This window comes from Lemur catta, chromosome 20 (genome assembly GCF_020740605.2).
Source record: "Lemur catta isolate mLemCat1 chromosome 20, mLemCat1.pri, whole genome shotgun sequence".
Taxonomy (NCBI): domain Eukaryota; kingdom Metazoa; phylum Chordata; class Mammalia; order Primates; family Lemuridae; genus Lemur; species Lemur catta.
In genome coordinates, this window is record NC_059147.1 from 284250 (window position 1) to 296806 (window position 12557).

Genomic DNA, 12557 nt, shown 5'->3' on the forward strand with positions numbered 1-12557 from the left:
GTGTTAGGGTTAGCATGAGCCCTAGGATAGTGTTAGGGTTAGGGTTAGGGTTAGCATCCGCCCTAGGATAATGTTAGGGTTAGGGTTAGGGTTAGCATCAGCCCTAGGATAGTGTTAGTGTTAGGGTTAGCATCAGCCCTAGGATAGTGTTAGGGTTAGGGTTAGGGTTAGCATCCGCCCTAGGATAGTGTTAGGGTAAGGGTTAGGGTTAGCATGAATCCTAGGATAGTGTTAGGGTTAGGGTTAGGGTTAGCATCAGCCCTTGGAGAGTGGTAGGGTTAGTGTTAGGGTTAGCATCAGCCCTAGGATAGTGTTAGTGTTAGGGTTAGCATCAGCCCTAGGATAGTGTTAGGGTTAGGGTTAGGTTTAGCATCCGCCCTAGGATAGTGTTAGGTTTAGGGTTAGGGTTAGCATCAGCCCTAGGATAGTGTTAGGGTTAGGGTTAGCATCAGCCCTTGGAGAGTGTTAGGCTTAGGGTTAGGGTTAGCATCAGCCCTAGGATAGTGTTAGTGTTAGGGTTAGCATCAGCCCTAGGATAGTGTTAGGGTTAGGGTTACGGTTAGCATCCGCCCTAGGATAGTGTTAGGGTTAGGGTTAGGGTTAGCATCAGCCCTAGAATAGTGTTAGGGTTAGGGTTAACAAAAACCCTAGGATAGTGTTAGGGTTAGGATTAGGGTTATCATCAGGCCTAGGATAGTGTTAGGGTTACGGTTAGGGTTAGCATCAGTTCAAGGATAGTGTTAGGGTTAGCGTTAGGGTTAGCATCTGCCCTAGGATAGTTTTAGGGTTAGGGTTAGGGTTAGCATGAGCCCAAGGATAGTGTTAGGGTTAGGGTTAGCATCAGCCCTAGGATAGTGTTAGGGTTAGGGTTAGGGTTAGCATCAGGCCCAGGATAGTCTTAGGGTTAGGGTTAGCATCAGCCCAAGGATACAGTTAGGGTTCGGGTTAGGGTTATCATCAGGCCTAGGATAGTGTTAGGGTTAGGGTTAGCATAAGCCCTAGGATAGTGTTAGGGTTAGGGTTAGGGTTAGCATCAGCCCTAGGATAGTGTTAGGGTTAGGGTTAACATAAACCTTAGGATAGTGTTAGGGTTAGGGTTAGGGTTATCATCAGGCCTAGGATAGTGTTAGGGTTAGGGTTAGGGTTAGCATCTGCCCTAGGATATTGTTAGGGTTAGGGTTAGGTTTAGCATCAGCCCAAGGATAGTGTTAGGGTTAGGGTTAGCATCAGCCCTAGGATAGTGTTAGGGTTAGGGTTAGGGTTAGCATCAGGCCCAGGATAGTGTTAGGGTTAAGGTTAGCATCAGCCCAAGGATAGTGTTAGGGTTAGGGTTAGGGTTAGCATCAGCCCTAGGATAGTGTTAGGGTTAGGGTTAGCATCAACCCTAGGATAGTGTTTGGGTTAGGGTTAGGGTTAGCATCAGCCATAGGATAGTGTTAGGGTTAGGGTTAGCCTCAGCCCTAGGAGAGTGTTAGGGTTAGGGATAGGGTTAGCATTAGGCCTAGGATAGTGTTAGGGTTAGGGTTAGGGTTAGCATCAGCCCTAGGTTAGTGTTAGGGTTAGTGTTAGCATCAGCCTTAGGATAGTGTCAGGGTTAGGGTTAGGGTTATCATCAGGCCTAGGATAGTGTTAGGGTTAGGGTTAGCATCAGCTCTAGGATAGTGTTAGGGTTAGGGTTAGGGTTAGCATCAGCCCTAGGATAGTGTTAAGGTTAGGGTTAGGGTTATCATCAGGCCTAGTATAGTGTGAGGGCTAGGGTTAGCATCAGACTTAGGATAGTGTTAGGGTTAGGCTTAGGGTTAGCATCAGCCCTAGGATACTGTTAGGGTTAGGGTTAGCATCAGCCCTAGGATAGTGTTAGGGTTAGGGTTAGGGTTATCATCAGGCCTAGGATAGTGTAAGGGTTAGGGTTAGCATCAGCCCTAGGATAGTGTTAGGGTTAGGGTTAGGGTTAGCATCAGCCCTAGGATAGTGTTAGGGTTAGGGTTAGCATCAGCCCTAGGATAGTGTTAGGGTTAGGGTTAGGGTTAGCATCAGGCATAGGATAGTGTTAGTGTTAGGGTTAGCATGAGCCCTAGGATAGTGTTAGGGTTAGGGTTAGGGTTAGCATCCGCCCTAGGATAATGTTAGGGTTAGGGTTAGGGTTAGCATCAGCCCTAGGATAGTGTTAGTGTTAGGGTTAGCATCAGCCCTAGGATAGTGTTAGGGTTAGGGTTAGGGTTAGCATCCGCCCTAGGATAGTGTTAGGGTTAGGGTTAGGGTTAGCATCAATCCTAGGATAGTGTTAGGGTTAGGGTTAGGGTTAGCATCAGCCCTTGGAGAGTGTTAGGGTTAGGGTTAGGGTTAGCATCAGCCCTAGGATAGTGTTAGTGTTAGGGTTAGCATCAGCCCTAGGATAGTGTTAGGGTTAGTGTTAGGTTTAGCATCCGCCCTAGGATAGTGTTAGATTTAGGGTTAGGGTTAGCATCAGCCCTAGGATAGTGTTAGGGTTAGGGTTAGCATCAGCCCTAGGATAGTGTTAGGGTTAGGGTTAACATAAACCCTAGGATAGTGTTAGGGTTAGCGTTAGGGTTATCATCAGGCCTAGGATAGTGTTAGGGTTACGGTTAGGGTTAGCATCAGTTCAAGGATATTGTCAGGGTTAGCGTTGTGGTTAGCATCAGCCCTAGGATAGTGTTAGGGTTAGGGTTAGGGTTAGCATCAGCCCTAGGATAGTGTTAGGGTTAGGGTTAGCATCAGCCCTAGGATAGTGTTAGGGTTAGGGTTAGGGTTATCATCAGGCCTAGGATATTGTTAGGGTTAGGGTTAGCATCAGCCGTAGGATAGTGTTAGGGTTAGGGTTAGGGTTAGCATCAGCCCTAGGATAGTGTTAGGGTTAGGGTTAGCATCAGCCCTAGGATAGTGTTAGGGTTAGCATCAGGCCTAGGATAGTGTTAGGGTTAGGGTTAGCATCATCCCTAGGATAGTGTTAGGGTTAGGGTTAGGGTTAGGATCAGCCGTAGGATAGTGTTAGGGTTAGGGTTAGCCTCAGCCCTAAGATAGTGTTAGTGTTAGGGTTAGGGTTAGCATCAGCCCTAGGATAATGTTAGGGTTAGGGTTAGGGTTAGCATCAGCCCTAGGATAGTGTTAGTGTTAGGGTTAGCATCAGCCCTAGGATAGTGTTAGGGTTAGGGTTAGGGTTAGCATCCGCCTTAGGATAGTGTTAGGGTTAGGGTTAGGGTTAGCATCAGCCCTAGGATAGTGTTAGGGTTAGGGTTAACATAAACCCTAGGATAGTGTTAGGGTTAGGGTTAGGGTTATCATCAGGCCTAGGATAGTGTTAGGGTTAGGGTTAGGGTTAGCATCAGTTCAAGGATAGTGTTAGGGTTAGCGTTAGCGTTAGCATCTGCCCTAGGATATTGTTAGGGTTAGGGTTAGGGTTAGCATCAGCCCAAGGATAGTGTTAGGGTTAGGGTTAGCATCAGCCCTAGGATAGTGTTAGGGTTAGGGTTAGGGTTAGCATCAGGCCCAGGATAGTGTTAGGGTTAGGGTTAGGGTTAGCATCAGCCCTAGGATAGTGTTAGGGTTAGGGTTAGCATCAACCCTAGGATAGTGTTTGGGTTAGGGTTAGGGTTAGCATCAGCCCTAGGATAGTGTTAGGGTTAGGGTTAGCCTCAGCCCTAGGAGAGTGTTAGGGTTAGGGATAGGGTTAGCATTAGGCCTAGGATAGTGTTAGGGTTAGTGTTAGCATCAGCCTTAGGATAGTGTCAGGGTTAGGGTTAGGGTTATCATCAGGCCTAGGATAGTGTTAGGGTTAGGGTTAGCATCAGCTCTAGGATAGTGTTAGGGTTAGGGTTAGGGTTAGCATCAGCCCTAGGATAGTGTTAAGGTTGGGGTTAGGGTTATCATCAGGCCTAGTATAGTGTGAGGGCTAGGGTTAGCATCAGACTTAGGATAGTGTTAGGGTTAGGGTTAGGGTTAGCATCAGCCCTAGGATACTGTTAGGTTTAGGGTTAGCATCAGCCCTAAGATAGTGTTAGGGTTAGTGTTTGGGTTATCATCAGGCCTAGGATAGTGTTAGGGTTAGGGTTAGCATCAGCCCTAGGATAGTGTTAGGGTTAGGGTTAGGGTTAGCATCAGCCCTAGGATAGTGTTAGGGTTAGGGTTAGCATCAGCCCTAGGATAGTGTTAGGGTTAGGGTTAGGGTTAGCATCAGGCCTAGGATAGTGTTAGTGTTAGGGTTAGCATGAGCCCTAGGATAGTGTTAGGGTTAGGGTTATGGTTAGCATCCGCCCTAGGATAATGTTAGGGTTAGGGTTAGGGTTAGCATCAGGCCTAGGATAGTGTTAGGGTTAGGGTTAGGGTTAGCATCTATCCTAGGATAGTGTTAGGGTTAGGGTTAGGGTTAGCATCAGCCCTAGGATAGTGTTAGGGTTAGGGTTAGGGTTAGCATCAGGCCTAGGATAGTGTTAGGGTTAGGGTTAGGGTTAGCATCAATCCTAGGATAGTGTTAGGGTTAGGGTTAGGGTTAGCATCAGCCCTTGGAGAGTGTTAGGGTTAGGGTTAGGGTTAGCATCAGCCCTAGGATAGTGTTAGTGTTAGGGTTAGCATCAGCCCTAGGATAGTGTTAGGGTTAGGGTTAGGTTTAGCATCCGCCCTAGGATAGTGTTAGGTTTAGGGTTAGGGTTAGCATCAGCCCTAGGATAGTGTTAGGGTTAGGGTTAACATAAACCCTAGGATAGTGTTAGGGTTAGGGTTAGGGTTATCATCAGGCCTAGGATAGTGTTATGGTTAGGGTTAGTGTTAGCATCAGTTCAAAGATAGTGTTAGGGTTAGCGTTAGGGTTAGCATCAGCCCTAGGATAGTGTTAGGGTTAGGGTTAGGGTTAGCATCAGCCCTAGGATAGTGTTAGGGTTAGGGTTAGAATCAGCCCTAGGATAGTGTCAGGGTTAGGGTTAGGGTTATCATCAGGCCTAGGATAGTGTTAGGGTTAGGGTTAGCATCAGCCCTAGGATACCGTTAGGGTTAGGGTTAGCCTCAGCCCTAAGGTAGTGTTAGAGTTAGGGTTAGGGTTAGCATCAGCCCTAGGATAATGTTAAGGGTTAGGGTTAGTGTTAGCATCAGCCCTAGGAAAGTGTTAGTGTTAGGGTTAGCATCAGCCCTAGGATAGTGTTAGGGTTAGGGTTAGGGTTAGCATCTGCCCTAGGATAGTGTTAGGGTTAGGGTTAGGGTTAGCATCAGCCCAAGGATAGTGTTAGGGTTAGGGTTAGCATCAGCCCTAGAATAGTGTTAGGGTTAGGGTTAGCATCAGCCCTAGGATAGTGTCAGTGTTAGGGTTAGGGTTATCATCAGGCCTAGGATAGTGTTATGGTTAGGGTTAGCATCAGCCCTAGGATAGTGTTAGGGTTAGGGTTAGGGTTAGCATCAGCCCTAGGATAGTGTTAGTGTTAGGGTTAGCATCAGCCCTAGGATAGTGTTAGGGTTAGGGTTACGGTTAGCATCCGCCCTAGGATAGTGTTAGGGTTAGGGTTAGGGTTAGCATCAGCCCTAGGATAGTGTTAGGGTTAGGGTTAACAAAAACCCTAGGATAGTGTTAGGGTTAGGGTTAGGGTTATCATCAGGCCTAGGATAGTGTTAGGGTTACGGTTAGGGTTAGCATCAGTTCAAGGATAGTGTTAGGGTTACCGTTAGGGTTAGCATCTGCCCTAGGATAGTGTTAGGGTTAGGGTTAGGGTTAGCATGAGCCCAAGGATAGTGTTAGGGTTAGGGTTAGCATCAGCCCTAGGATAGTGTTAGGGTTAGGGTTAGGGTTAGAATCAGGCCGAGGATAGTCTTAGGGTTAGGGTTAGCATCAGCCCAAGGATAGAGTTAGGGTTCGGGTTAGGGTTATCATCAGGCCTAGGATAGTGTTAGGGTTAGGGTTAGCATAAGCCCTAGGATAGTGTTAGGGTTAGGGTTAGGGTTAGCATCAGCCCTAGGATAGTGTTACGGTTAGGGTTAACATAAACCTTAGGATAGTGTTAGGGTTAGGGTTAGGATTATCATCAGGCCTAGGATAGTGTTAGGGTTAGGGTTAGGGTTAGCATCAGTTCAAGGATAGTGTCAGGGTTAGCGTTGTGGTTAGCATCAGCCCTAGGATAGTGTTAGGGTTAGGGTTAGGGTTAGCATCAGCCCTAGGATAGTGTTAGGGTTAGGGTTAGCATCAGCCCAAGGATAGTGTTAGGGTTAGGGTTAGGTTTATCATCAGGCCTAGGATAGTGGTTAGCATCAGCCCTAGGATAGTGTTAGGGTTAGGGTTAGGGTTAGCATCAGCCCTAGGATAGTGTTAGGGTTAGGGTTAGCATCAGCCCTAGGATAGTGTTAGGGTTAGGGTTAGGGTTAGCATCAGGCCTAGGATAGTGTTAGGGTTAGGGTTAGCATCAGCCCTAGGATAGTGTTAGGGTTAGGGTTAGGGTTAGGATCAGCCGTAGGATAGTGTTAGGGTTAGGGTTAGCCTCAGCCCTAAGATAGTGTTAGTGTTAGGGTTAGGGTTAGCATCAGCCCTAGGATAATGTTAGGGTTAGGGTTAGGGTTAGCATCAACCCTAGGATAGTGTTAGTGTTAGGGTTAGCATCCGCCCTAGGATAGTGTTAGGGTTAGGGTTAGGGTTAGCATCCGCCTTTGGATAGTGTTAGGGTTAGGGCTGGGGTTAGCATCAGCCCTAGGATACTGTTAGGGTTAGGTTTAACATAAACACTAGGATAGTGTTAGGGTTAGGGTTAGGGTTATCATCAGGCCTAGGATAGTGTTAGGGTTAGGGTTAGGGTTAGCATCAGTTCAAGGATAGTGTTAGGGTTAGCGTTAGCGTTAGCATCTGCCCTAGGATATTGTTAGGGTTAGGGTTAGGGTTAGCATCAGCCCAAGGATAGTGTTAGGGTTAGGGTTAGCATCAGCCCTAGGATAGTGTTAGGGTTAGGGTTAGGGTTAGCATCAGGCCCAGGATAGTGTTAGGGTTATGGTTAGCATCAGCCCAAGGATAGTGTTAGGGTTATGGTTAGGGTTAGCATCAGCCCTAGGATAGTGTTAGGGTTAGGGTTAGCATCAACCCTAGGATAGTGTTTGGGTTAAGGTTAGGGTTAGCATCAGCCCTAGGATAGTGTTAGGGTTAGTGTTAGCATCAGCCTTAGGATAGTGTCAATGTTAGGGTTAGGGTTATCATCAGGCCTAGGATAGTGTTAGGGTTAGGGTTAGCATCAGCTCTAGGATAGTGTCAGGGTTAGGGTTAGGGTTAGCATCAGCCTTAGGATAGTGTTAAGGTTAGGGTTAGGGTTATCATCAGGCCTAGTATAGTGTGAGGGCTAGGGTTAGCATCAGACTTAGGATAGTGTTAGGGTTAGGGTTAGGGTTAGCATCAGCCCTAGGATACTGTTAGGGTTAGGGTTAGCATCAGCCCTAGGATAGTGTTAGGGTTAGGGTTAGGGTTATCATCAGGCCTAGGATAGTGTTAGGGTTAGGGTTAGCATCAGCCCTAGGATAGTGTTAGGGTTAGGGTTAGGGTTAGCATCAGCCCTAGGATACTGTTAGGGTTAGGGTTAGCATCAGCCCTAGGATAGTGTTAGGGTTAGGGTTAGGGTTAGCATCAGGCATAGGATAGTGTTAGTGTTAGGGTTAGCATGAGCCCTAGGATAGTGTTAGGGTTAGGGTTAGGGTTAGCATCCGCCCTAGGATAATGTTAGGGTTAGGGTTAGGGTTAGCATCAGCCCTAGGATAGTGTTAGTGTTAGGGTTAGCATCAGCCCTAGGATAGTGTTAGGGTTAGGGTTAGGGTTAGCATCCGCCCTAGGATAGTGTTAGGGTAAGGGTTAGGGTTAGCATGAATCCTAGGATAGTGTTAGGGTTAGGGTTAGGGTTAGCATCAGCCCTTGGAGAGTGGTAGGGTTAGTGTTAGGGTTAGCATCAGCCCTAGGATAGTGTTAGTGTTAGGGTTAGCATCAGCCCTAGGATAGTGTTAGGGTTAGGGTTAGGTTTAGCATCCGCCCTAGGATAGTGTTAGGTTTAGGGTTAGGGTTAGCATCAGCCCTAGGATAGTGTTAGGGTTAGGGTTAGCATCAGCCCTTGGAGAGTGTTAGGCTTAGGGTTAGGGTTAGCATCAGCCCTAGGATAGTGTTAGTGTTAGGGTTAGCATCAGCCCTAGGATAGTGTTAGGGTTAGGGTTACGGTTAGCATCCGCCCTAGGATAGTGTTAGGGTTAGGGTTAGGGTTAGCATCAGCCCTAGAATAGTGTTAGGGTTAGGGTTAACAAAAACCCTAGGATAGTGTTAGGGTTAGGATTAGGGTTATCATCAGGCCTAGGATAGTGTTAGGGTTACGGTTAGGGTTAGCATCAGTTCAAGGATAGTGTTAGGGTTAGCGTTAGGGTTAGCATCTGCCCTAGGATAGTTTTAGGGTTAGGGTTAGGGTTAGCATGAGCCCAAGGATAGTGTTAGGGTTAGGGTTAGCATCAGCCCTAGGATAGTGTTAGGGTTAGGGTTAGGGTTAGCATCAGGCCCAGGATAGTCTTAGGGTTAGGGTTAGCATCAGCCCAAGGATACAGTTAGGGTTCGGGTTAGGGTTATCATCAGGCCTAGGATAGTGTTAGGGTTAGGGTTAGCATAAGCCCTAGGATAGTGTTAGGGTTAGGGTTAGGGTTAGCATCAGCCCTAGGATAGTGTTAGGGTTAGGGTTAACATAAACCTTAGGATAGTGTTAGGGTTAGGGTTAGGGTTATCATCAGGCCTAGGATAGTGTTAGGGTTAGGGTTAGGGTTAGCATCTGCCCTAGGATATTGTTAGGGTTAGGGTTAGGTTTAGCATCAGCCCAAGGATAGTGTTAGGGTTAGGGTTAGCATCAGCCCTAGGATAGTGTTAGGGTTAGGGTTAGGGTTAGCATCAGGCCCAGGATAGTGTTAGGGTTAAGGTTAGCATCAGCCCAAGGATAGTGTTAGGGTTAGGGTTAGGGTTAGCATCAGCCCTAGGATAGTGTTAGGGTTAGGGTTAGCATCAACCCTAGGATAGTGTTTGGGTTAGGGTTAGGGTTAGCATCAGCCATAGGATAGTGTTAGGGTTAGGGTTAGCCTCAGCCCTAGGAGAGTGTTAGGGTTAGGGATAGGGTTAGCATTAGGCCTAGGATAGTGTTAGGGTTAGGGTTAGGGTTAGCATCAGCCCTAGGTTAGTGTTAGGGTTAGTGTTAGCATCAGCCTTAGGATAGTGTCAGGGTTAGGGTTAGGGTTATCATCAGGCCTAGGATAGTGTTAGGGTTAGGGTTAGCATCAGCTCTAGGATAGTGTTAGGGTTAGGGTTAGGGTTAGCATCAGCCCTAGGATAGTGTTAAGGTTAGGGTTAGGGTTATCATCAGGCCTAGTATAGTGTGAGGGCTAGGGTTAGCATCAGACTTAGGATAGTGTTAGGGTTAGGCTTAGGGTTAGCATCAGCCCTAGGATACTGTTAGGGTTAGGGTTAGCATCAGCCCTAGGATAGTGTTAGGGTTAGGGTTAGGGTTATCATCAGGCCTAGGATAGTGTAAGGGTTAGGGTTAGCATCAGCCCTAGGATAGTGTTAGGGTTAGGGTTAGGGTTAGCATCAGCCCTAGGATAGTGTTAGGGTTAGGGTTAGCATCAGCCCTAGGATAGTGTTAGGGTTAGGGTTAGGGTTAGCATCAGGCATAGGATAGTGTTAGTGTTAGGGTTAGCATGAGCCCTAGGATAGTGTTAGGGTTAGGGTTAGGGTTAGCATCCGCCCTAGGATAATGTTAGGGTTAGGGTTAGGGTTAGCATCAGCCCTAGGATAGTGTTAGTGTTAGGGTTAGCATCAGCCCTAGGATAGTGTTAGGGTTAGGGTTAGGGTTAGCATCCGCCCTAGGATAGTGTTAGGGTTAGGGTTAGGGTTAGCATCAATCCTAGGATAGTGTTAGGGTTAGGGTTAGGGTTAGCATCAGCCCTTGGAGAGTGTTAGGGTTAGGGTTAGGGTTAGCATCAGCCCTAGGATAGTGTTAGTGTTAGGGTTAGCATCAGCCCTAGGATAGTGTTAGGGTTAGTGTTAGGTTTAGCATCCGCCCTAGGATAGTGTTAGATTTAGGGTTAGGGTTAGCATCAGCCCTAGGATAGTGTTAGGGTTAGGGTTAGCATCAGCCCTTGGAGAGTGTTAGGGTTAGGGTTAGGGTGAGCATCAGCCCTAGGATAGTGTTAGTGTTAGGGTTAGCATCAGCCCTAGGATAGTGTTAGCGTTAGGGTTAGGTTTAGCATCGCCCTAGGATAGTGTTAGGTTTAGGGTTAGGGTTAGCATCAGCCCTAGGATAGTGTTAGGGTTAGGGTTCACATAAACCCTAGGATAGTGTTAGGTTTAGGGTTAGGGTTATCATCAGGCCTAGGATAGTGTTATGTTTAGGGTTAGGGTTAGCATCAGCCCAAGGATAGTGTTAGGGTTAGGGTTAGCATCAGCCCTAGGATAGTGTTAGGGTTAGGGTTATGGTTAGCATCAGGCCCAGGATAGTGTTAGGGTTAGGGTTAGCATCAGCCCAAGGATAGTGTTAGGGTTAGGGTTAGGGTTAGCATCAGCCCTAGGATAGTGTTATTTTTAGGGTTAGCATCAACCCTAGGTTAGTGTTTCGGTTAGGGTTAGGGTTAGCATCAGCCCTAGGATAGTGTTAGTGTTAGGGTTAGCATCAGCCCTAGGATAGTGTTAGGGTTAGGGTTACGGTTAGCATCCGCCCTAGGATAGTGTTAGGGTTAGGGTTAGGGTTAGCATCAGCCCTAGAATAGTGTTAGGGTTAGGGTTAACAAAAACCCTAGGATAGTGTTAGGGTTAGGATTAGGGTTATCATCAGGCCTAGGATAGTGTTAGGGTTACGGTTAGGGTTAGCATCAGTTCAAGGATAGTGTTAGGGTTAGCGTTAGGGTTAGCATCTGCCCTAGGATAGTGTTAGGGTTAGGGTTAGGGTTAGCATGAGCCCAAGGATAGTGTTAGGGTTAGGGTTAGCATCAGCCCTAGGATAGTGTTAGGGTTAGGGTTAGGGTTAGCATCAGGCCCAGGATAGTCTTAGGGTTAGGGTTAGCATCAGCCCAAGGATAGAGTTAGGGTTCGGGTTAGGGTTATCATCAGGCCTAGGATAGTGTTAGGGTTAGGGTTAGCATAAGCCCTAGGATAGTGTTAGGGTTAGGGTTAGGGTTAGCATCAGCCCTAGGATAGTGTTAGGGTTAGGGTTAACATAAACCTTAGGATAGTGTTACGGTTAGGGTTAGGGTTATCATCAGGCCTAGGATAGTGTTAGGGTTAGGGTTAGGGTTAGCATCAGTTCAAGGATAGTGTCAGGGTTAGCGTTGTGGTTAGCATCAGCCCTAGGATAGTGTTAGGGTTAGGGTTAGGGTTAGCATCAGCCCTAGGATAGTGTTAGGGTTAGGGTTAGCATCAGCCCAAGGATAGTGTCAGGGTTAGGGTTAGGGTTATCATCAGGCCTAGGATAGTGTTAGGGTTAGGGTTAGCATCAGCCCTAGGATAGTGTTAGGGTTAGGGTTAGGGTTAGCATCAGCCCTAGGATAGTGTTAGGGTTAGGGTTAGCATCAGCCCTAGGATAGTGTTAGGGTTAGGGTTAGCGTTAGCATCAGTTCAAGGATAGTGTTAGGGTTAGCGTTAGCGTTAGCATCTGCCCTAGGATATTGTTAGGGTTAGGGTTAGGTTTAGCATCAGCCCAAGTATAGTGTTAGGGTTAGGGTTAGCATCAGCCCTAGGATAGTGTTAGGGTTAGGGTTAGGGTTAGCATCAGGCCCAGGATAGTGTTAGGGTTATGGTTAGCATCAGCCCAAGGATAGTGTTAGGGTTAGGGTTAGGGTTAGCATCAGCCCTAGGATAGTGTTAGGGTTAGGGTTAGCATCAACCCTAGGATAGTGTTTGCGTTAGGGTTAGGGTTAGCATCAGCCATAGGATAGTGTTAGGGTTAGGGTTAGCCTCAGCCCTAGGAGAGTGTTAGGGTTAGGGATAGGGTTAGCATTAGGCCTAGGATAGTGTTAGGGTTAGGGTTAGGGTTAGCATCAGCCCTAGGTTAGTGTTAGGGTTAGTGTTAGCATCAGCCTTAGGATAGTGTCAGGGTTAGGGTTAGGGTTATCATCAGGCCTAGGATAGTGTTAGGGTTAGGGTTAGCATCAGCTCTAGGATAGTGTTAGGGTTAGGGTTAGGGTTAGCATCAGCCCTAGGATAGTGTTAAGGTTAGGGTTAGGGTTATCATCAGGCCTAGTATAGTGTGAGGGCTAGGGTTAGCATCAGACTTAGGATAGTGTTAGGGTTAGGCTTAGGGTTAGCATCAGCCCTAGGATACTGTTAGGGTTAGGGTTAGCATCAGCCCTAGGATAGTGTTAGGGTTAGGGTTAGGGTTATCATCAGGCCTAGGATAGTGTTAGGGTTAGGGTTAGCATCAGCCCTAGGATAGTGTTAGGGTTAGGGTTAGGGTTAGCATCAGCCCTAGGATAGTGTTAGGGTTAGGGTTAGCATCAGCCCTAGGATAGTGTTAGGGTTAGGGTTAGGGTTAGCATCAGGCATAGGATAGTGTTAGTGTTAGGGTTAGCATGAGCCC